At 43.7% G+C, this 11657-nt stretch overlaps 1 pseudogene; it reads right to left on the bottom strand.

The window, feature by feature from the left end:
• Window positions 1-280: 280 nt before the first annotated feature.
• Window positions 281-2986, bottom strand: LOC147114310 (protocadherin-10 pseudogene; annotated as a pseudogene).
• Between the last annotated feature and the right edge of the window lie 8671 nt (window positions 2987-11657).

Here is an 11657-nt window from a genome sequence, read left to right on the forward strand (position 1 = left end):
AATTAAGGGTTACGGGGAGCAGGCAGGAATTTGGACATGAGTCTAGGTTCGGATCGGTCATGGCCCTGTGGGTAGCGGAGCGGGCCCAGGGGCCGTGCAGCCTGATCCTGCTCCTGTTTCGTGTGTCTAATTCTGTTAGATTCAGGAGATAGTCCTGTGATAGTGGATTGGCGGTTAGGATCAAATCAGCCATGACCTTATTGAATGGCGCAGCAGGCTCGAGGGGCCGATTGGCCTACTCCTGCTCCTATTTCTTATGTTCTTATGTTCTTATTTCCATCACTGTATACTTCAGCTGCCGCGGTAAATGCTTAACATACAGAAAACTCACGCTTGAATTGTACTGCGTAATATATCAGGGTCTCTGGGAAGTATATTAGCCATCAGCCACAGTATAAGATTGCTGCCTCGTTTCCTTTCTCACACTGCAGTCACCAACACTGTCGTCACTTAGAGCTAAGGAAGGTTGGCAGGACTTTAGAAACAAAAAATCACTCTTGGATGAGTCCGGGGATAAACGAACCGTGTAATGATAGGTTTCGGAAACAGGGAGAGTTTGAGCAGCTCCATAATAATTTAAAGATTCGTTTGGTGCAGGTCTCTGATTAAAGGTATCATTCGAATTCCGTCGCATACAACAACAGTCAATTGTAGGGCTCTGGTAACGAATATTATTTCGGTCTTGTTTACACTTCAGGAAGACCAGCAAGATTATTGTTACAAGAAAGATGAGGCTCGTTGATCCAAAAATTATTATCAAATACATATTTAGATCCGATAAATAGTCAGCGTGCCTGGAATGGTCTATACGTTCAGAAAGTTTTTCAGTACTGTTCGCCGGGATTGAAAGGAGGATTGTGACCGTGCTTGACAAACTCGGTTGTCCATTGTCTTTCACCAATACCACCATTCTTTGTTTAGTGGCGTCTTGTTCTGTAAACCTTCGGGTTGCTCTGATTTCTCCGGAGTAAAGGCCCACAGTGAAGAGGCTCCGATCAGTGGCTTCAATCAATTTATAGGAAAGCCGTGCGTTCTGTCCAGAATCTGCGTCATTAGCCATTATCTTGGACAGCAAGTATCCTGGAGATATTGAATGGGGAACTATCTCCAGTGCCGCTGAATTGTTCCACGTTAATGGTGAAATGACAAGCGGAGCATTGTCGTTTTGATCCAAGATAATAATGCTGACCATAGCAGTGCTGCTCAGTGGGGGAGATCCAGCATCCTGAACTTGAACTTTGATCTGGAAATTCTTCAATTGTTCATAGTCAAACGAACGCAAAGAATAAATGCTCCCACTTTGCGAGTTAATTGTAAAGTAAGCAAACGCACGCACGTCTTGTATCTGATTCTGCAGAATAGAATATGAGACGTCTCCATTCAGGTCCAAATCGGGATCCATAGCAGTAACAGAAAAGATAGATGTACCTGGAGTATTGTTCTCCATCAGATACACGTTATATGAAGACTGAGTAAACCGCGGAATGTTGTCATTTATATCAGACACATAAACCACGATGGTTTTGTTCCTGGAAAGGGAGGGTGACCCTGTATCCCAGGCAGAAATGGATATATTGTAAAGTGCAGTCGTTTCACGATCCAGTGTATCAGTGTTTACCAACTTGTATTGATTCCTCAAAGTTGTTTGAAGTTTGAATGGCAGATTCTTTGGAATCTGACATCGAACGTGCCCGTTCTCCCCAGAATCTCGATCTGTGACACTGAATACAGCGATCAGAGTACCCGGTGCAGCATCCTCGGGGACCCTTTTGCTTACTGAGCTCAGCTTTATCTCGGGGGCGTTATCATTCACGTCAACTATGATGACCAGTACTTTGGCGTGTCCCACGTGTGGAGCGCTGTCCACAGCCTGTACCGCAAGTTCATAAAGTTCTGATTTTTCAAAATCCAGAAGTCCTTGAACTCTGATCTCTCCAGTTATCGCATCCAAATTGAACAACTCTCGCAATCTTTGGGAGACGTAATTACTAAAGGAATATTTGAACTCAGCGTTTGCACCTTCGTCTGAATCAGTTGCGTGTAGCTTGATCACGAAAGAACCCTTAGATGCGTTTTCTAACACACTCGTCCTGTATATTTCATGATCGAATACAGGCGCGTTATCATTGGCGTCTGTTACAGTAATGATAATCTGAGCTGTGCCAGACCTTTGCGGGGTCCCATCATCAACAGCCGTCAATATCAGTTCAAAGGATGATTTTTGTTCGCGGTCTAAGGGTTTCTCCAAGAACAGCTCCGCGATTTTTCTGCCATCATTTGTTGTTTGCATTTTGAGGCCGAAGTGTTCATTTGAACTAATCTGGTAAGCGCTGATTGTGTTTGTACCCACGTCTGGGTCATGCGCGCTCTCCAGAGGGAAGCGCGCTCCTGGTATAACCAACTCAGAGAGCTGCAACGACAATCTACTTTTCGGGAATATCGGTGAATTATCATTTACGTCTAATATCTCCACTTCAAGAGGAAACACTTCGAAAGGATTTTCCACCGTTAGTTCTAAAGACATGGAACAGGTAGAGCTTTCCATGCAAAGTTGTTCCCGGTCGATTCTTTCATTCACAAATAAAATCCCATTTTCCACATTAACCTCGAAATACTGCTTTCCGTCATCAGGAAGCAGCTGAAACATCCGAGCTGTTAATTCATGAACGTTTATCCTTAAATCTTCAGCGATGTTTCCAACAAAGGCACCAATCTCCAGTTCCTCGAGAACGGAGTAGCGAATTTGTCCGAAAACCGGGGCCGAGACAAAAAGCAGCAACAAAAAACATACCCCTCCGCTGAATGTATTCGCCATTCCTCTGAATGAGGTTGGACGTATTTCAGAACTTCTCACAATCATTTTGATCGCCACTTTATCGCACAATAAAATAGGACTTTTCTTGCCTCAAAATGCCGATATTAAATCCAAAAATGCACAAAAGCGGCCTTAGCAATATTTCTAAACATGGCTGCACCGCGTAAACGGAGGCACTCCCTGCGATTCTGCGCTGCATTTGATGATGAGGGAGGAGGTAGATCTCTTACAGTGTCTTAGCTCGTTATTGGTGGACAGCGACACAAAGAGCCTGAACCAACAACTGCACCAAGCTTTTCTTAAAGCAGGCTTGTTTTGCATTGTTATATATTTAAAAGTGTTCAACAAAAAATTGCAGACATGCTTTCTAATCGTATTTTTTATATTTTTATTTATCAGTTATGTGTGTTTATTGCAATTCGATATGTAAAGTTTGCTTAAAATAAATAACCATTATTTAAGTTATAGAAAATCAACTTAAACGCGCGTTAACATTTCCCCACGGGGCTCCACCTAAGACTTCTGTTTATGGCAGTTTATTATTAATGTCTGTTAAAAATAATGTTAAAAAGTTGATTTAACTTTGTAATTTTGGAAGTGTCCTTTGTGATACCATTGATCTTCGTGGTTGAGTCCTTGGAAATTAAATGCCAGCTTCAGGTTATCGGATGGCATTGCTGAATTCCAAGCATACGGAAAGGGAAGTTGTCTACTGGTGTGACGTGCGTCATTTTCATAAGTGTGTAGAAAATGTGATCCGTAATATTGGTACATGACATGCACAACGTATATCACCGTCGTTTTTCATTTATGGATGATCCCTTTACATTAACAGGGCCATTACGTCCTCAACAGCTTTTTAAATATAATTTCATCAATGGCTTGGTGGATTGGTAGTTAGACTAAATTTTCTTTCGCACCCGGATAATTTATTCTATACCAGTCCGGATTCAAGGAATGAAGTCCATCCTCTAGAATATTTTGTGAGCTAAACCTCACAAGCATCCATAATCGGAAACGACACACAGTGCAAAACTTCCACTATTTTCGCGACCTTGTTAGGCTCCCTCAGAATGGCCACAGGGAAGGTTGGTGTCAGAAACGAAAATATCGCATTATTTTCATATTTGATGTTGTTATGGAGTCTGGGCGTACGCCTATTTTTAGGCTTGAACGGAAAGAAATCTACGGCTAACACTTTTATACCTCAGTTGGGCGTGCGTAATGCTGGCATCAGTTATTTGAAATGGAAGCGTTCTTCATTGCGCAGTGGCAACATTTTACCGTCATCGCCTGGAGGACAGTAACTGAAACAAAAACCCGTGAGTAAGGAAGACAGAGCTGCCCTCTGCTGGAGATGTGAGTGCTTTACTGGCTTCCAAGTTTCCAGAAAAATATTGATAATGCGGTGCAGGAAAAGGCAATATATTCCCTTTTCAATTCTCCTATTGTTATTACGAAATTGAACAGCATGTTGCTGAGCAGAAAATATGCAACTTTACGTACCGCTTATTATTATGTAAAAGATAAACGTACGGGTATACATTCAAGAAGGTTTCATTACAGCTTTATTATACATTATAAACCAACTGTTAAACTACCAACGCCCTCTGCTGTACATTTATTTGCAAATGTCACCGAATATTGGACTTATTTATTTGCTTTCTTCATCAATGACCTATGTTTAATGAACATATTAAAAATAGAGCTGCTCTACACGAACAACTGAAGTATAATTGAAGTCTTTCTTTCATCAACACTTCTCTTTCGCAATATAAACTCCTTGTCATCTCTCTTTCGTAAATACCCTAACCTCTCTTCCTTCCTTCCTTCCTTGCTTCTATCCTTTATGTATGTCTCTCCGTTTACATGTATGGATGACTGGTGCTTGATAGCCGTCGCAAATATTTTATCTCATTTTGTTTAGTCTCCTGGACTATATCATTCATCCTTGTTCTTACTTTTCCACCATGGAGAAATGGAGGCAGATTCAAGCTCTGCATCTCCGATCGCCACAAAAAACGATCGCTTCTCTCTCACTCTAGGAGCATGGGACAGGCGTGTCTATCATCTTCTTGCGTCTGTGCCATTACCTGGAGTACATGTGAGAGCTTGCTAAGTTAGTTAAGTAGGATCAAACCAATAATAGGAAACTACAGATACGGCAGCAACTTAAGGAATAAGAAACAAGAAATAGGAGCAGGAGTAGGCCATTTGGCCCTTCGAGACTGCTCCGCCATTGAATAAGATCATGGCTGATCTTCTACCTCATCTCTACCTTCCTGCGCTATCCGCTTATCATTTGATTCCCTTAATATTCAAAACTCTATCGATCTCTGTCTTGAATATAATCAACGATTGAACCTCCACCGCCCTCTGGGGTAGAGAATTCCAAAAACTCACCATACTCTGAGTGAAGAAATTTCTCCTCATCACATTCCTAAATGGCCGACCCCTTATTCTGAGACTGTGACCCCTGGTTCTAGACTCCCTCGATAGGGGAAATATCCTGCCTGCATCTACCCTGTCAAGTCCTGTAAGAATTTTGTACGTTTCAATGAGATCTCCTCTCATTTTTCTAAACTCCAGAGAATATAAGCCAAGTCTGCTCAATCTGTCCTGATAGGACAATCCCCCCATCCCAGAAAACAGTCTGGTGAACCTTCGTTGCACTCCCCCTTTGGCAAGTATATCCTTCTTAGGTAAGGATACCAAAACTATACCCCAGCTGTAGTCCCCAGGGCCCTATATAATTGCAGTAAGACGTCTTTAAGCTTATGCTCATATCCTCTTGTAAGAAAGGGCAAAATAGCATTTGCTTTCCTAATTGCTTTCTGTACCTGCATGTCAACTTTCAGTGATTCTTGTACAAGGATACCCAGGTCTCACCATTTAAAAAATACTCTGTTTTTCTATTTTCCCTACCAAAGTGGAAAACTTCACTTTTCTCCATGTAATATTCCATTTACCATGTTCTTGCACACTCACTTTGCTTGTCTATCTCCCATTGAAGCCTCCTTGCACCTCCTCACAACTTATACTCCCACCCAACTTTGTATTATCAGCAAATTTGGCTATAATACATTTGGTCCCCTCATCCAAATCATTGATGTAGATTGTGGACAGCTGAGAGCCAAGCACTGACCCTTACGGTACATCACTAGTTACAGCCTGACAACCCGAAAATGACCCGTTTATTCCTACTCTCTGTTTTCTGTCCGTCAACCGATTCTCAATACATGCTACTATATTACCCACAATCCAATGTGCCCTAATTTTGTTTAATAACCTCTTGAGTGGCACCTTACCGAATGCCTTCTGAAAATCCAAATTCACCACTCCCACTGGTTCCCCCTTATCTATTCTGCTAGTTACAACCTCAAAAAACGCTAACAGATTCGTCACACATGATTTCCAATTCATCAGTTCGTGTTGACTCTGCCCAATCCTATTATTATTTTCTAAGTGCCCTGTTAGCACATCCATAATAATAGATTCTAGCAATTTCCCTACTACTGATGTCAGGCTAACTGCTCTGCCGTTCCCCGTTTTCTCTCTCCCTCATTTCTTAAATAGTCGGGTTATATTTGCCAGCTTCCAATCCATGGGAACCGTTCTAGAATCTGTGGAATTTTGGAAAATGACAACCAATACATATACTATCTCTATAGCCACCTCTTTCAAAACCCTAGAATGCAGGCCATCAGGTCGAGGAGACTTACCGGCCATCATTCATTAATTTCTCCAGTACTATTTTTTACTATTACTAATTTCTTTCAGTTCCTCAGTCTCGCTAGAGCCTTCACAGAATCACAGAAACCCCACAGTGCAGATAGAGGCCGTTTCGGCCCATCGAGCCTGCACCGACACATATCCCACCCGATCCCCGTAACCCCTACACCAACACATATCCCACCCTATCCTTGTAACCCCACGTATTTAATCCCCCTAACACTAAGGGTCAATTTATCATAGCCAATCAACCTAACCCACACATCTTTGGACTGTGGGAGGAAACCGGAGCACCCGGAGAAAACCCACACAAACACGGGGAGAATGTGCAAACTCCACACAGACAGTCGCCCGAGGCTGGATTCGAACCTGGGTCTCTAGCGCTGTGAGGCAACAGTGCTAACCACCATGCCACCGTGCTGCCTTGGTTCGCCACTATTTCCAGGAAGTTTTTTTCAACTTCTTCCGTGAAGACAGATGAAAAGTATTTGTTTAATTTCTCTGCCAGTTCCTTATTCCCTATTATAATTTCTCCTGTCTCAGCCTGTAATGGACCCACGTTTGCTTTCACTAATCTTTTCCTTTTTACATACCTATATAAGCATTTACAATCTGTTTTATGTCTCTTGCTAGTTTACTCTCATATTCTATTTTCCCTTACTTTATCAATTTCTTGGGCCTACTTTGCTGAATACAAAATCTTACAAATCCTCAGGCTTGCTACTCTTTTTGGCAACAATATAGGCCTCTTCCTTTCATCGAATACTATATTTAATTTGAAATAGTGGGATTATTCCCACTGGAACCGAGAATGTTAGGTGCTGTATTTCAATCTTTTTTATAACTTGCGAAGGATTTGGAGAAAGTAACTGGACTCCACTAATTTAAATTGTGACACGGACACAAAACAGGTATGAAAAATATATAATTGGAGAAATGTTAGAGTAAGAGCGTTTCTAGTATGTTTACTTGTTTTTTCTTTCTGTTTATATTATTTACATTAATGCCAGCCCCACACCCTCGCGCCCACCTTCCCGTCAGCCCTCCCCCCATATTCCTACGTTAAAGCCAGCATCAAAAGGCTTGAATCATATTCGGGTTCAAGATTGCTTTGAATGTAGCTCAGGAAATACCAGCTGACAAATGGGCACGCTGTTGCAGCTTGCTATTGTAGGATGGTAAGTTATTGGTTGTCTCCTGTGCTGAGCAAGACGGCAGGTTGGACCTAATAAAAGTGAACCGATCTCAGAGGGGTTCAGCATGAGCTAGAGATGTTTATGTATTTTTCTCAGCCTGGTAAAAGTAGGTGAAGAGTGGCACATGCTCTGCGCTTTCCTACCTGAAACATTGGACAGTTTGCAACTGGCATAAGGTACTAAATTGTATATGTAACAGCCACCTCTTCCAGGCAGGTTTGCTGCTACTTCATTTAGAGAAACATTTGCAATTGCAACAGGCAGTCCATGCGAGTCCATGAGAGCCGAAGTCAAACCTCACTTTTCAACTTGCATAGAAGAGCATGCCAGGTGCAGCACCAGGCATACCTAAAAATGAAGTGCCAAGCTAGTGAAGGTACAGCACAGTACTTCTACTTAGGCAGTCCCTCGGAACCGAGGATGACTTGCTTCCACAGTAAAATGAGTGCTCAGGTGACTGAGGAGTCCAATGTATGAAAAACCAAAAAACAGACAAAAAACATTGTTTTTTGCTGGAACTCACAGCAGGTCCGGCCGCATCTGTGCCGGACCTGCTGTGATTTCCAGCAAAATAAATGTTTTTTGTCTGTTTTTTGGTTTTTCATACAGACCCCAGCATCTGCAACATTTGACCCCTTGTGATCCCACCTCATTGTTCTTTAATGTAATGTTTTCCTGACTGACCTGTTTGGACACCATTCACACCTTTGATTGCTGTGATTATCTCTCTGCTGGGGTGCGATAAATGACAGTTGGAAAGATTACCTGTAAACATCTGACATTATTCTCTGACTATATAAGCTGTGTCTTTATGCATTTCTCCACTTCACCTGACGAAGGAGCAGCGCTACGAAAGCTTGTGATATCAAATAAAGCTGTTGGACAATAACCTGGTGTAGTGTGACTTCTTAAGTTAGTATTGAGAGGGAGGAGGTACTAGCGGTTTTAGCGGGCTTAAAACTGGATAAGTCCCCAGGCCTTGACGGGATGTATCCCATGCTGCTGTGTGAGGCAAGGGAGGAGACTGTCGGGGCTCTGACATAAATTTTCAGAACCTCTCCGGCCACAGGGGCGGTGCCAGAGGACTGGAGAACAGCTAACGTAGTACCATTGTTCACGAAGTGTAGTAGGGATAAACCAGGGAATTACAGGCCAGTGAGGCTAACATCAGTGGTAGGGAAATTTTTGGAAACAATTCTGAGAGACAGAATTAGTCTCCACTTCGTGAGGCAGGGAACAAAAAGGAATAGTCAGCATGGCTTTGCCAGGCCAATTTGATTGTATTTTTTGAGGGAATGACTAGGTGTGTGGATGAGGGTAGTGCAGTTCATGTAGTCTACGTGGACTTCAGTAACGCTATTGACAAAGTCCCACATGGGCAGCTGCTAGAAGGTAAGAGCCCATGGGCTCCAGGGCAATTTGGCACGTTGGATCCACAATTGGTTTAGTGGCAGGAGGCAGAGGGTGATGGTCGAAGTTTGATTTTGTGACTGGAAGCCAGTGTCCAGTGGTGTACCGCAGGGATCGGTGCTGGGTCCTTTGCTGTTTGTAGTATACATTAATCATTTAGACATGAATGTAGGAGGTATTATCAGTGTGTTTGCAGGTGACATGAAAATTGGTGGAGTGGTGATTAGCGAGGAGGGAAGCCTCAGGCTACAGGACGATACAGACGGGATGGGTAGATGGGCAGAACAGTGGCAAATGGTATTTAACCCTGAAAAGTGTGAGGTGATGCATTTTGGGAGGGCTAACAAGGCAATTGAATAAACAATGAATGGTAGGACCCTAGGAAGGACAGAGGATCAGGGGGACCTTGGTGTGCATGTATGTAGATCCCTGAAGGCAGCAGGACAGGTAGATAAGGTGGTTAAAAAGGCATATGAGATACATGCCTTCATTAGCCGAGGCATAGAATATAAAAGCAGGAAGGTTATGATGGTGCTTTACAAAACGCTAGTTAGGGCACAGTTGGAATTCTGTGTGCAGTTCTGGTCGCCATACTATAGGAGGGATGTGATTGCATTGGAGAGGGTGCAGAGGAGATTCACCAGGATGTTACCTTGGCTGGAGCGCTTCAGCTATGAAGAGAGACATGGGCAGGCTGTGGGTGTTTTCCTTAGAGAAGAGAAGGCTGAGGGGGAACCTGATTTAGGTGTACAGAATTAGGAGAGGAATAGATAGGGTAGATAGAAAGGACATTTTTCCCCTTAGTCGAGGGGCAAATAACCAGGGGGCATAGTTTCAATGCAACGGGCAGGCAGTTTAGAGGGGATTTGAGAAAAACCTTTTTCACCCAGAGGGTGGTTGAAACCTGGAACTTGCTGCATGAAAGGGTGGTGGAGGCAAGAACCCTCACAACATTCAAGAAGCATTTCCATGAGCACTTGAAACACCATAGCATACAAGGCTACGGACTAAGTGCTGGAAAATGGGATTAGAATAGACAGGGCTTGATGGCCGCTGCTGACACGATGGGCCGAAGGACCTCTTTCTGTTCTGTATAACTCTATGACTCTAAGAGCCAGGCAATGACTCTCTCCAACAAGAGAGTCTAACCAACGCCCCATGACTTTCAATGGCATTACCATCGCCAAATACCCACACCATCTTTATCTTGGGGTCACCGTTGACCAGAAATTTAACTGGAGCAGCCACATAAGTACTTTGGCTACAAGAGCAGTTCAGCGGCTGAATATTCTGTGGCATGTGACTCAGTTCTTGACTCCCCAAATCCTTTCCACCTTCTACAAGTCACAAACCAGGAGGGTGTTGGAATAATCTCCAATTGCTTGGATGAATGCAGCTCCAACAACACTCAAGAAGCTCGACAGCATCCAGGACAAAGCAGCCCACTGGATTGGCACCCCATCCACCACCTTCAACATTCACTCCCTCCAGCGCTGGTGCACCGTGGTTGCAGTGTGTCCCACCAACAAAACGAACTGCAGAAACTCGCCAAGGCATCTTCGACAGCACCTCCCAAACCGACGACCTTTATGATCTAGAAGGGCAGGGCAGCAGGTGCATGCTAACACCACCACTTCCAAGTTCCACTCCATATCACACACCATCCTAATCCTCCAGCATCGCTTGTTCAAAATCCTGGAACTCCCACCCAGATAGCACTGTTGGAGTAACTTCACTACACGGACTGCAGCGGTTCAAGAAGGTGGCTCACCACAAGCTTCTCAAGGGCAATTAGGGAGGGGCAAAAATTCTGGGCTTTCCAGCGACACCCATTTCCCGTGAACAAATTAAAATATACTGCTGGGCGGCTGCTTGTCAGGAGAGAAATGGGTGGCCCTCAGGTGACAAATTGTCCCAGTTGTCTACCCTATAGTTTTATATTTATTCTCGGGATGTGGGAGTCATTGTTAAGGCCAACATTTATTACCCGTCCTTCGTTGCCCTTAATTAAGTGGTGCTGGTCCCGCTGCGGTCCATGTGTTGAATGTACTCCTGTAATGACGTTCCATGGGGAGTTCTCGGATTTTTCTGCAGTAACGATGGCAAAATGGGTATGTATTTCCGAGGTACAATAGCGTGTGACTTGAAAGGAACTTGGATGTGATGGTGTTTCCCCGCACAGGCTGCCCTTTTCCATCCAGATGGTGGAAGTTGGATGATGCTCTCGAGAAAACCTTGGTAAGTCGCTGCAATGTTTTTTGTACATAGGACATGCAGCCGCCTCAGCACATCAGTGGTGTAAGGCGTAAACGTTTGAATGATCAGGTGTCAATCAAGCAGACTGGTTTGGCTTCGATCGTGTCGATCTTCTTGACTGTTGTTGCAGCTGCAGCCTCCAGTCAAGTGGAGAGTATTCCATTCCATTCCTAATTTGTACTTTTTAGATGGTTATGAGGCTTTAGTGACTAGTGATGATGGGAGACCTTAACTACCCCGACATTGAA

This window comes from Somniosus microcephalus, chromosome 8, assembly GCF_052327205.1.
Source record: "Somniosus microcephalus isolate GS21.2 chromosome 8, FLI_Smic_1.0, whole genome shotgun sequence".
Taxonomy (NCBI): Eukaryota; Metazoa; Chordata; class Chondrichthyes; order Squaliformes; family Somniosidae; genus Somniosus; species Somniosus microcephalus.